This window comes from Lontra canadensis, unplaced genomic scaffold (genome assembly GCF_010015895.1).
Source record: "Lontra canadensis isolate GAN:19392208 unplaced genomic scaffold, GSC_riverotter_1.0 scaffold32, whole genome shotgun sequence".
NCBI lineage: Eukaryota > Metazoa > Chordata > Mammalia > Carnivora > Mustelidae > Lontra > Lontra canadensis.
The window spans coordinates 18,511,904-18,525,596 of record NW_022631026.1 but is presented as its reverse complement, the minus strand read 5'-3'; the positions used below and the strand labels follow the sequence as shown (position 1 = coordinate 18,525,596).

General features: G+C 41.7%; 1 protein-coding gene across 4 annotated transcripts in view; it reads left to right on the top strand.

Moving 5' to 3' along the window:
- Positions 1–10,940: 10,940 nt before the first annotated feature.
- ITSN2 (intersectin 2) overlaps positions 10,941–13,693 on the top strand; it is a 136,775-nt gene continuing 134,022 nt past the window's right edge. For 2 of the 4 annotated variants that reach the window (XM_032866944.1, XM_032866948.1), the window contains exon 1: positions 10,941–11,155. The gene's annotated coding sequence lies outside the window, so the exon portion shown is untranslated. The remainder of the gene's footprint in view (positions 11,156–13,693) is intronic. The other 2 variants (XM_032866946.1, XM_032866945.1) reach the window with 2 other exon arrangements.

The following is a 13,693-nucleotide window of genomic DNA, read 5'->3' as shown; positions in this document are numbered from 1 at the left end:
TATCCCTACACTTTGAAGAGTTTTGATCAGGAAGGGATGCTGTACTTTGTCAAATGCTTTTTCAGCATCTATGGAGAGTATCATATGGTTCCTGTTTTTTCTTTTATTAATGTGTTGTATCACATTGATTGATTTGCAGATGTTGAACCAACCTTGCAGCCCTGGAATAAATCCCACTTGGTCGTGGTGAATAATCCTTTTAATGTACTGTTGAATCCTATTGGCTAGTATTTTGGTGAGAATTTTTGCATCTGTGTTCATCAAGGATATTGGTCTGTAGTTCTCTTTTTTGATGGGATCCTTGTCTGGTTTGGGGATCAAGGTGAGGCTGGCCTCATAAAATGAGTTTGGAAGTTTTCCTTCCATTTCTATTTTTTGGAACAGTCTCAGGAGAATAGGAATTAGTTCTTCTTTAAATGTTTGGTAGAATTCCCCCGGGAAGCCGTCTGGCCCTGGGCTTTTGTTTGTTTGGAGATTTTTGATGACTGTTTCAATCTCCTTACTGGTTATGGGTCTGTTCAGGCTTTCTATTTCTTCCAGGTTCAGTTGTGGTAGTTTATATGTCTCTAGGAATGCATCCATTTCTTCCAGATTGTCAAATTTGTTGGCATAGAGTTGCTCATAATATGTTCTTATAATTGTCTGTATTTCTTTGGTGTTAGTTGTGATCTCTCCTCTTTCATTCATGATTTTATTTATTTGGGTCCTTTCTCTTCTCTTTTTGATAAGTCTGGCCAGGGGCTTATCAATCTTATTAATTCTTTCAAAGAACCAGCTCCTAGTTTCGTTGATTTGTTCTATTGTTTTTTTGGTTTCTATTTCATTGATTTCTGCTCTGATCTTTATGATTTCTCTTCTCCTGCTGGGTTTAGGGTTTCTTTCTTGTTCTTTCTCCAGCTCCTTTAGGTGTAGGGTTAGGTTGTGTACCTGAGACCTTTCTTGTTTCTTGAGAAAGGCTTGTACCGCTATATATTTTCCTCTCAGGACTGCCTTTGTTGTGTCCCACAGGTTTTGAACTGTTGTATTTTCATTATCATTTGTTTCCATGAATTTTTTCAATTCTTCTTTAATTTCCTGGTTGACCCATTCATTCTTTAGAAGGATGCTGTTTAGTCGCCATATATTTGGGTTCTTTCCAAATTTTCTCTTGCGATTGAGTTCTAGCTTCAGAGCATTGTGGTCTGAAAATATGCAGGGAATGATCCCAATTTTTTGATAACAGTTAAGACCTGATTTAGAACCAAGGATGTGATCTATTCTGGAGAATGTTCCATGTGCACTAGAGAAGAATGTGTATTCTGTTGCTTTGGGATGAAATGTTCTGAATATATCTGTGATGTCCATCTGGTCCAGTGTGTCATTTAAGGCCTTTATTTCCTTGTTGATCTTTTGCTTGGATGATCTGTCCATTTCAGTGAGGGGAGTGTTAAAGTCCCCTACTATTATTGTATGATTGTCGATGTGTTTCTTTGATTTTGTTATTAATTGGTTTATATAGTTGGCTGCTCCCACGTTAGGGGCATAGATATTTACAATTGTTAGATCTTCTTGTTGGACAGATCCTTTGAGTATGATATAGTGTCCATCTTCATCTCTTATTATAGTCTTTGGTTTAAAATCTAAGTGATCTGATATAAGGATTGCCACTCCTGCTTTCTTCTGATGTCCATTAGCATGGTAAATTCTTTTCCACCTCCTCACTTTAAATCTGAAAGTCTCTTCGGGTTTAAAATGAGTTTCTTGTAGGCAACATATAGATGGGTTTTGTTTTTTTATCCATTCTGATACCCTGTGTCTTTTGATTGGGGCATTTAGCCCATTAACATTCAGGGTAACTATTGAGAGATATGAATTTAGTGCCATTGTATTGCCTGTAAGGTGACTGCTATTGTATATTGTTTCTGTTCCTTTCTGATCTACTACTTTTAGGTTCTCTCTTTGCTTAGAGGACCCCTTTCAATATTTCCTGTAGAGCTGGCTTGGTGTTTGCAAATTCTTTCAGTTTTTGTTTGTCCTGGAAGCTTTTAATCTCTCCTTCTATTTTCAATGATAGCCTAGCTGGATATAGTATTCTTGGCTGCATGTTTTTCTCGTTTAGTACTCTGAATATATCATGCCAGCTCTTTCTGGCCTGCCAGGTCTCTGTGGATAAGTCTGCTGCCAATCTAATATTTTTACCATTGTATGTTACAGACTTCTTCTCCCGGGCTGCTTTCAGGATTTTCTCTTTGTCACTAAGACTTGTAAATTTGACTATTAGGTGACGGGGTGTGGACCTGTTCTTATTGATTTTGAGTGGGGTTCTCTGAACCTCCTGGATTTTGATGCTTGTTCCCTTTGCCATATTGGGGAAATTCTCTCCAATAATTCTCTCCAATATACCTTCTGCTCCCCTCTCTCTTTCTTCTTCTTCTGGAATCCCAATTATTCTAATGTTGTTTCGTCTTATGGTGTCACTTATCTCTCGAATTCTGCCCTCGTGGTCCAGTAGTTGTTTGTCCCTCTTTTGTTCAGCTTCCTTATTCTCTGTCATTTGGTCTTCTATATCGCTAATTCTTTCTTCTGCCTCATTTATCCTAGCAGTGAGAGCCTCCATTTTTGATTGCACCTCATTAATAGCTTTTTTGATTTCAACTTGATTAGATTTTAGTTCTTTTATTTCTCCAGAAAGGGCTTTTATATCTCCCGAGAGGGTTTCTCTAATATCTTCCATGCCTTTTTCGAGCCCAGCTAGAACCTTGAGAATCGTCATTCTGAACTCTAATAATGAGTATATTTTTAAATGGACAAATCCTAGGAGGAAAATGAAAGAGGTTTGATTTTTGTTATGATGCAGCTACATGACTTAGAATCTATGTGTAATTTTGAACTTACTTGGAATTATTGAAATAATGTTTTTTGGAAAATAAAAAGGAGTAAAACAGCCCCTTATTTTTCCTGAAGAAAAAAAGTGAATTTTAGAAAATAAAAACATTGCTGGATATGGGGCAGTTGGTCAACAACTTTCTTATATACCAAAACAATTGCTGGCATTATCTAGAACACAGAATTGAAAATTCTTAGTGCTGTAACAGAAAGAATTTGAAACTATTTTTTAGAACAAAATGAGATGGACAGATAAATGGATGCATAACATTTACCCAAGGGTTTTCATTAATTACTTCTTGATGAAAATAAGGTAATTGGCAACCTCTTAAAGATGACATATTCTGAAATCTTTTTAAATTTCTCATCCTACAAATGAGGAATTTGTAGGAAGAATTTAAAAGTGGGGTAAAAAAAATCTGTTGCTTCAAAATGGACTGTTACAACATTGGGCAAAAGAAGCCAGACACAGATAGAAACACATTGTATTTCACTTACATAAAATCTAGGAGCTGGCAAATTTATGTTGTGTGTACTTTACCATCTGCAAATTATATCTCAATAAGGAAGAAAAAAAATGTTCCATAGTCAGATAAAATCATTTCACAGAATTGAAACTCAGACACAGACATTGAGGGTTTATTTTCCTTCAATTGCCTATTTGGAACGTAATGAAGCTTTTCTAAGTATTTTGAGTAAAGCGACCTTCCTAAATTACCTTGGGTCAACGTGGGTGGTCATGAATGGCAAGATGTTCATTTAATTAGTTATAATGGCTCACACTGGCCAGACTGAGCATACATCCTTAAGGCTAATGCTGCTACACTTCTTCAAGTGATCAGGTAGATTCTCTTAATTCTAAAGAGTTATGTTATTTACAGGACAGACTCTTAAAGGAAAATAAGGAATAAGACCATATAAGTCACACCTTGGAAATCCACAACCAACACAGAGAATAGGAGTGCACATGACAAAGTCTTGACTGCAGTGGGAGGAATCACAAGCTCCGGGATTATCACCTGGTGTGTCTGACTGCTGAGTGGAACTTGACCTACTATTTGAATCTTCATATTTTGGGGAACTGTTCTTCCAAGATAAATTATTTTGGAATTTCTTACTCATGCATATTAATACAAAGACGGAAATTACTGATGATGTAATATAGTGAGAAGAAGCATTGTAGAGTACAAAGAGCGTGGTCTTGAAGGTCATAAAAATAAGGATTCAAATTCTAGCTCTTCCACTTCCTAAATATAATTATGGAAAAATGGGGGTGCCTGGGTGGCTCAGTGGGTTAAAGCCTCTGCCTTTGGCTCAGGTCATGATCCCAGAGTCCTGGGATCGAGCCCCGAATCGGGCTCTCTGCTCAGTAGGGAGCTTGCTTCTCTGCCTGCTTGTGATCTCCGTCTGTCAAATAAATAAATAAAATCTTTAAAAAAAAAGAAAGAAGAAAAAGAAACGGTCCAATTTCTCTCAACTACAGTTCCTTTAACTGTGAAGTGAGGTTTATAATATCTGCCATGCATTGTTATCTTTCATTAGAAACTATATATGTGTGTGTGTGTATATGGGCTTGGCACACTCAGCGAACAGTGATGGTGGTGATTCAGCATTTATGGCTGAATGGTTCTGTTCAAATGCTGTACTCTTTTGGACACTCAAACTTATTCATTTATTAAAAAAGGCAAAAACATTCACATGTTGAAGAATAGCTTGTAAGTTTCAATTAATTTGCAAACAAGCCTATTTTTTTTCTTTCTTGCCCTCCTATGTAGTTCTCCTGAATTAAACACTTTCTAAAAATTTAACATATCATGTATTATTTGCTTCAGGAGTACAGGTCTGTGAATCGTCAGTCTTACACAATACATAGCAATCACCATAGCACATATCCTCCCCAATGTCCATAACCCAGACACCCTATCCCTCCCCCACCCTTACCACCTAGCAACCCTCAGTTTGTTTCCTGGGATTAAAAGTCTCTTACGGTTTGTCTCCCTCCCAGTCCCATCTTGTTTCATTTTTTTCCCTCCCTTCTCCCTATGACCCCCTCACCCCCCGCCTCTCCAATTCCTCATATCAAAGAGATCATATGATAATTGTCTTTCTTTGATTGACTTATTTCACTCAGCATAATACACTCTAGTTCCATCCACTAGATGACATCCATAGGCGTTGGAAATGGCAGGGTTTCATTTTTGATGGCTGCATAGTATTCCATTATAGATATTTATACCTATATATGTAGATATAGATATAGATATCTGTCTTCTTTATCCATTCATCCATTGATGGACATCTAGGTTTTTCCCATAGTTTGGCTATCGTGGACATTGCTGCTATAAACTTTCAGGTGCACGTGCCCCTTCGGATCACTGCATTTGTATCTTTAGGATAAATACCCAGTGGTAGGATTGCTGGGTCTTAGGGTAGCTCTATTTTCAACTTTTTGAGGAACCTCCATACTGTTCTCCAGAGTGGCTGTACCAGCTTGCATTCCGACCAACAGTGTAGGAAGGTTCCCCTTTCTCTGCATCCTTGCTAACATCTGTCGTTTCCTGACTTGTTAATTTTAGCTGTTCTGACAGGTGTGAGGTGGTATCTCACTGTGGTTTTGATTTGTATTTCCCTGATGCCAAGTGATGTTGAGCACTTTTTCAGGTGTCTATTGGCCATTTGGATGTCTTCTTTGCAGAAATGTCTGTTCATGTCTTCTGCCCATTTCTTGATTGGATTATTTGTTCTTTGGGTGTTCATAAATGCTTTTTTAAAAAAGACTTTACTCAGGTATTTGCCAGAGAGAGAGAGAACAAGCAGAAGAACTGGCAGGTAGAGAGAGAAGCAGGCTCCCTGCTGAGCACGGGGCCAGATGTGAGACTAGATCCCAGGACCCCAAGATCATGACCTGAGCTGAAGGCAGACACTCACCCCACTGAGCCAGCCAGGCATCCCTGAATTAAACACTTTGAAACCATAGGTACTTGAAAAAAGAAAAAGGCCTACTTATTGGATACATGCAACACAAAAGGGAAAAAAAAAAAAAAGAGAAGAAAGAAAAAGGAATGGCAAATAGCACCAAGCACCCAATCTTAATTTCCATCTAAGTCCCAAGGCAGAAAATTCTGGACTGGTCATTCTTCCCTAGGGTAGATGAGGATGGCAACCAAGCTGAGGTTGCTGACCCCATTTTGTGCAGTGATTTCATTGCTGTAATTCTTAGATGTTCATCTTGTTCTTCTGGGAAGTCAAGGCAGGGCAAGTTTTAAGTGTATCATCTAAACGAGGAAATGTGGCCTCCCATTTGCCTGGGGTCTTCCCTCATCTAGTGTGCTGGTACCACAGCAAACAGCAATTCCATCTCTCTCTCCTGAGAGTGGGGGTGGGAGCCAGTTATCTTTTTTTTATATTTCATTGGTTTAAGATACTATCTTCCTTGGGAAGAAGAAAATGGTAATTCTAGAAATAAAAATGTTTGTCCAGCTAGACTAAGCCAAGCAGTACAAAACTATCTGATCCATTGTATATTTTAAAGTAAAACATTGTTGCTATCTGAATCCAGAATAGCATAGCCTGAGTTTCTCTATTTGAAGGGGGGAAAGAAAATCACAACAACCCAGCATGGGAAAACTACCCACATAAGACTGAGGCCTGATTTTACCTCTTTCCTTTCATACCAAGGTTAGATGATCACAAACAGACCTTTACCTTGCATCCCAGGATTGTTCTGAGGATTATAAATGAAATAACAAAATTACTCTGTCAAGGGCAAAATGCCACACAAATATTAGTTAGTTTATCACAGAAAGGGAACTGGAATCACTCTAAGTTTGTGCTAGAGATGGCAGCAATGAACTGAACAGACATCTGGGCAAATATGCCAGACAGGAAGCATGTCTGACTCCCGAATACAGGCTGAATTCCCTTTCGCTGAGCTACACCTGCCAGACTGGAAGCCCCTGGTGCTTTAGTCATGAATGAACACATCCTGTGCAAAGCTCTAGGGCCTTGGCCCAGTCTGGCCTTTGGCTCCACCCTGCTAAGCCGGCCCAGAGTCATGTCTGGTCTAACTTCCCCTCTAATATGTCTGGTACTGCCTCTTCCAGTACCATCAGGCCTTAAGCCAGAGCCTCGAGTTTTGCATGACACAAGCGACCCGATAATGAGAACACTTGTTCCAGTGGGCTCGGGAATTATCCTTCTCTCCTCTCTCCCCTTAAATCACTGCTATTTCCATTTCTTCTCTGTGTCAGGGCTCCAGAATAGAATGCAGGAGGTGATGAAGCTGGTGACAGGATGTAGGAACTAATTAGGCCCATTAACCACGTCTCTGAACTGGGTCTCACCTGCTTCCCCTAGTGCCAATTCCTCACTAACTCCCTGTTTCCAGTAGCTACAAGGTAATAGATTCTTAATAGCTATTGGTTGAATGAAAAAAAACATCAAATTAATGAGTCAGCAAATACATACCAGATGAAGCCCTAGGACTTTTCCTGGACCCTGACTTCCCCTATCCCTGACCTGATTTTCATGTGCTCTTATGGCCAAATACTAGGGCAGTCTCTGCTTGGTTTCCCAAATTGACTTTGACTTTAGTGCTTTATGCACAAAGAATGACTGTCAGCACATCTATTCTTTTGTGTGAGTTTGGAAAGAAAAAAAAAGAATCTAAAAAAAGACAAACCTCACTTTCCATCTATTTCTCAAAAGGAATAGCATAATTCTGATGTGTGTGTGTGTGCATGTGTGTTTAACACTGGTATAGAGATATTGCGAAGGTTTTTTCCCTACAGAATAAAAGAGACACCCTTGGTTAAAAAGCACAGTTGCTAACAATAGAGGTATATTAACTCCTACCAAAGATAGAAGGTAAAAGGAGCACAGCTTTAGATTCCCACTGCTCACTACTCCTATCTTTAGATGCCCTGGGGATCAGAAGGGCAGAGCCAGGTTTTTCTGGTGTTCAATGTTGGTTCAACACTGCTACACCTATATGAACCCTAGATGATACCAAATAATCAAATATATGTGTAACTGGAATGCCAGAAGGAGGTAAGAGACAGAATGGGGCAGAGAAAAAATATTTGAAGAAATAATGTCTAAGATTTTTTTAATTTGATGAAAGACAGAAATTTGCAGATACAAGATTGTAAATAAACACCACACAGAATAAACACCAAAGAAGTATACACTGGTGCACATCAGAGTCAAATTATTGAAAGCCAAGGATAAAAAGCCAACCTTGAAGGCAGCAAGAGAAAATAGCATATTACATAAAGGAGAAAATGATCTGGCCAGCAGCTGACTTTCAGTGGAAACCATGAAGGCCAGAAGACAATGGGAAAACATTTTTTAAAATGCCAAAAGAAAAAAAACTCTGTCAATCCAGAATCCTATATTCTATATATCTAGGGGATATGTAGTTCAAGTATGAAATAAAATAACATTTTCAGATAAAATTAAGAGAACTTGTAGTCAAACTGCACAACAAGCAACAATAAAGCAAGTTCTAAATTATTTGTTTATCACATCGTCTTGGAGATTTATTACTAGTGGAGGCATTACATGTGAACTCCAGTTTATCGTAGCCTTCCTTCTTTTTGGGTAGATAATGTATTTACCTGATGGGATGGTTAGAGTCTGGAATCGTTTCTCTTCTCTATTCTAGCCTCTTCCCACCACTGTGGGTTTGTTTTGAGGGTAAACTGAGTAGGAATGGGGTTAAGGATGGAATCCTTGAAAACTAACAGAAAGAGAAATTGATGTAACATAACATATATGTGGTTGGGGTGGGGAGAACCAGCGCGGGTAAGGAAAACAGATTAAATGCTCTCCAAAGAAAAGCTAGGTTGCTAGAAATAGACCTGAAAATCTATCCTAAATTGTGGAAGAACTCGGGGAAGAAAAATGTAATATATCTAGTCCCTTCCCTGACCTCCACGTCTTCTTATTCTACAATAACTCCTAATCTTCTTTAGATTTGACAGGTATGTCTCTATGTCTTAGGTCAGACTTAGTTCCTTCATGTATCTGATCACCAGTTGGTGTGGGAGATAAACAAGAGGTGATGGGATCTGGGAAATACAAAGAAGAAAAATTACAGATATAGTTCCAAGGTATGCTCTGTGAATAGAAGAGGACATCAAAGAAGTAGAATGGTGTTTGTATCATCTATGTAAATCATAAATACTCAATGAGTAGGATAGGTTGGACAAACTAGCCTCAAAGTTCCTTAAAGGAGGAACCCTAAGATATCTTTTAGCAGTTGGGATACTATAGGCTCCCAGCTGTATACAGGACACCAATTTCCATGAGAGGTTGCTAAATTTTTGGCTTATTTTAGGGAGATGTTTATTTTTTTTCTTTGTTTATAAATATTCCTTTTAACAGACTTAATTTTTGTCCGGCCATGGATTTGGCACCTCCTTCAGAAAGAAAAGGGACTCAGGGGGAATTTCACCAGGTCCAGAACCCAGAAACACAAATGACAATGACCAAGTGGAAGAAGGGAAATGGAGACAAGCTATCTGCCTATCAGGAATTAAAAAAAGAGGTTTTGCCCTAGGCCACGTCTTTGGAGCAACATGCTGAGAAGGATTCAGAGGCTTAGAAAAGGGCCTGAATACACACTCTGAAAGGAAGTACCACAATTATTTGGTGATGTCTGCTATGGGAATGAGACCATGTGGTCAAGAGTGTTATTCTTAGCTTGGGTGGTTTGTTTGCAGATTGATTGGTCCCCAGGAGATAAGAGTTAAGTTAACCCTAGTAGATAAAGGACTTCTAGACTAACACAAAGGAATCCAGCCTCACTGTGTGACCAAAGCACAGGGCCTGTCTGTCAGGTCTTGGTCAGGTCTTAATCGAAGAGTTAGGAAAAACACGGAGCACCAGAGCGGGAAAAGCCTGTTTATCATCATTGATGTTTGCTAAGTTCCTCACATGAGTTGGCTGGCCAGTTCAGGTAGGCCTAAGGTTTGGACCCATCCCTCTAGAGCCAGCCTTGTTACCTTCTCTTGCCCTAACAAGTAAGTAAGGAAGCCATGGGATCATTTGGTTTGCACAGATTTCTCCTTCACCAATATAAGTCAGGGGGAATATGAGTTTTGTACATGGGACTAGCCCCCACTCTGCCTCTAAAGCCAACAGAAATACTGGGTCTTGTAATCCCATTTTGTTACTAGTAGGAACCATGACTCTGCCTCCAATCCCAACTAACAGAAACCCTCTGTCTAGAAGGAGTGCTATGTCAAGGGCAAGGGTAGATGGCGGTTACTTGAGTTGAGGTCTAGGGTTTTGTGCGGAGACCAGGAGCTGAAAGTGTTGAGGAAAAAAGAGATACTCTGACCTTCACCTGTCAGGTGACTGTAGGGTGGGGAAGGATGTTCAGCTTCTGCAGACCGCGTGGTGGGATTCGGGGAGAGATGATGGAGTGGATGCTCTCCCAAGTGGAGGCGGGTCCCTACCTTGTTGGCCTTTTTTATATGGTATAGAGGAAAGTGAGGAATGCTGAATGGATGACCCTCGGGTATGGTCAGTCCTTCTGAAGACTGTACCAGACCCATAAACAAGGGCGAGAATGACCTCTTTCTCCTGCCTCAGGACCTCTTTCTCCTGCCTCAGATCCTCTTTCCAGGAGAATCCCAGCTCTCTCATCAGCAGAGTTAACCTTAGAGGGAGAGAAGGCTCCGGAGAGAGCCTCATGTGGGGGTGCAACAGGCATGTGTCCGACAAGGCTAGGCCTTCCCCGAAACCTTGGGGGTTCTGCAGTGGCAGGAAACGCACCACCCAACCTCAACATGTCACCTCGGGGAGGAGGAGCCAGGTGGGTCGCCGCTGCTCCGGGAAAGGGCTGCCGGGCGCGGGGCTTCAGGGCCTCCCCGAGGGGCGAGCGGAGCACTGGCACGAGGCCCGCGGGGTCGGGTGCCCCGGGACTCTGGGGGTGAGGAGCGGCGCCCGGGCCAACCTCGCGTTCCCGAGGGTGGGGGAGTCGGTGCCGGCCGCGGGCGGGCGGGCAGTCAGCTGCCCGGCCCGTCGCCTACCTCCCCGCCCCCCGGCTTCCTGCGGAGGCCGCGGCCGCCATGTTGTTGTGGGGCTGAGGCGGCGCCGCGGAGCCCGAGCGCCCGTGACAGGCTGCGCAACAGGTTCGCTGTGGGCGGCCTGGCGACGAACCGGGCGGCGGCGGTGGCGGTGGCCGACCAGGGTCTCCCGGCGTCCGTCTGCGACCGCGTTGCCGGTGCCGAGGGGCGCGGGGTCGCGCTGTGACGTGCAGGAGGCGCGGCGGGGGCGCCAGGTGGGTGAAGCGACCGGCCCGGGCTTTGGTAGGGCGCGGGGCAGGTGCGGGCGCCGCCGCGCTCGCCGCGGGGAGGCTCGGCGGGCCCGGCGGGGAGGCGGCTGCGCGCTCCGGCCGCCGCGGACGCCTCTGGAGCCGGAGCTAGGCCCCTGGCGGGCTTGGCGGCGCCGGGCGGAAACCTCCCGCCCCGGTTCCTGCTCCCGCGGCGGGGCAGGGGCGGACGCCGAGGGGCCGAGGCCGGGTCGCCCCTTCCCGTGCGGCGGATCCCCAGGCCCCGGCCTCTCCTGGCAGGTGCGGACGCCTCTGAGGGCGGCGGCGGCGGGGGTGGGGAGCGGTGTGGCCCCTCGTTTACGCGGTGCCGGGCGAAGAGGGCCCTTAGGGGCAGTCGCACGCTTTCTCGGGGACCCTTCCTTTTTATTTTTGTATTTTCGGCCGAGTTGGCTTTCCTTGGTAATGGCTGGCGCGGAATGTCAGGTGAGCCGCATCCCGGTGCGTCAAAGTAGCCCGAGTCACGAGCGGCCAGTGGGCGGATGCTCGGCGTCCACCGCTCGCATTAAACCAAAGTTGGGAAATGTTACCGTTTGACTTTAGCGTTATTGACTTCCAGGGTGTACAGGAAGCACGGAAAGGTGTAATCTCTCAAGCCAGAGTAAAGTTTATTGCTTATCATCATTATTATTATTTTTAAAGACTCCTGCGTGTGCGTAGTGAATGGGTAAACAGAGGCTGCAACTGCAGACGGCTTTGCATTCTGTAAGAAGGTGCTGTATCTGGGTGATTAATCATGTGCTTTGTCGTTGAACGATAGCCAATGGCAAGTATGCTTCATTTGAGACTTGAATTAATTATGAATTAGGAATATGTTTGGTAGAGCCAACCAGTTTATTTTAGGAACTAAGGTTAACACAGAATGATCGCTTTATTAAATGCACTAGTTTGTTTTTACTAGAGTTCACTTGCTTACCCAGAGATAGGCGAGGTGTGAGTTGAAATTTTGTGTTGTTTTCGTCAGCTTAATTTAGGTGGCATAGACTTTGTAGGTTAAGTTCTTAAGCCTCTTAAGAAAATTCATTGCCTCTTTCCCTGTCCTTGTTTGCTGTATTGTTAGTGATAAAACTTAAACGCAATAAATTAATAATAATGTCCCTCAAATTTTAAAGGCAGTAGCATCTCTGATGTGCATACCTTTAGGTTTTTTTGGCTGTGTCTAACATTCTCTTGTAATTTCTCGCTCCCATCCCCCAGCTTTGAGATATGATTGACATACATCTCTTGTAATTTCAAAAGTGTAGAAGGTGGAAGTTGTTTTTAAAAGCTTAACTTAAAAACAGACAATTTCATATTTTTCGAGGACGTGGGAAAATGTGCATTGCTGCTATTTTAATGTAATATTCATGAACAGCAGAAAAGCTTGTATTTTTTAATGCTCTAATACATTTATTCCTCTGCTCACCTTTATAATGAAAGGTAGAATTGTCTGAAAAAACTTGAGCTATTCTGAATTACTGAGCAGGAAAGTACATTGTTCAACAGATCTCAAGGCTAAAATCCCAGTCTGTTCTGAATATGAGAAAATGTATTAGGCATGTTCTGGGAGTGCAATTATAGTTACCCCCCCAAAATTGTATTTTTGCAAAAAGAAGAATAGTATAAGGAATCTCTATGCCAATCACCCACATTTAGGAGCTGTCAGGATTTTCTTTATCTCTTTTTCTTTCCTTATATTTATTTTTTAGTCATTTCACCATACATACTTAACACATTTTTTTTTTAGTGGAATTTTTTCCTCATAACCTTAAGATTTTTATTTTTAATGTATCTTTGATGCACAGTTTCACAAATTTCCATCTTTCTAGTAAGATGAAAAGAACATTTATTGACCATCTGTTTCACATACTTTCCTCAATACTAAAATATATTTGCTATTGTGGTTGTGATTTATTGAACACTTAGTACATGCTAGGCTGTGTGCTGTTTTGCATAATCAGTTAAAGCTTAGGAGTACTGTAGGAGTAGTTTTTTTTCTCCTGTCAAATAGATGAGTGAAATGCTAACGTGGAGGTTAATTGATTACTCTCCATCTCTGAGCTAATAAGTACAAGAACCAGGTTTCAAACCAAGTCCTTCTAACTTTAGCACCTGTGCCTTTATCACTCCTCTTGGTTCAGGAAAAGGAAAAAAAAAAGTGATTCGGGTATTCGATAAATATTTGTTGTTATCAGTAAACAAATGAATATACATGTTAGTCCACTGATAAGTAACTAGCATTTTTATATACTATATTTATTTGTAAAGCATTTTATGAACAAATTCCAGAAATGATTCAGAATAATTATATTGCTAAATTATATCACTTAAACTTATTTTACTAAAAATGTGGTATATTTATTCCTATCTGCATTTGCTTTTCTTTCTTTCCTTTTTGGATTCTGATCTTTTATTTATTTATTTATTTATTTTAAGATTTTATTTATTTGTTTGACAGAGATCACAAGTAAGCAGAGAAGCAGGCAGAGAGAGGAGGAAGCAGGCTCCCTG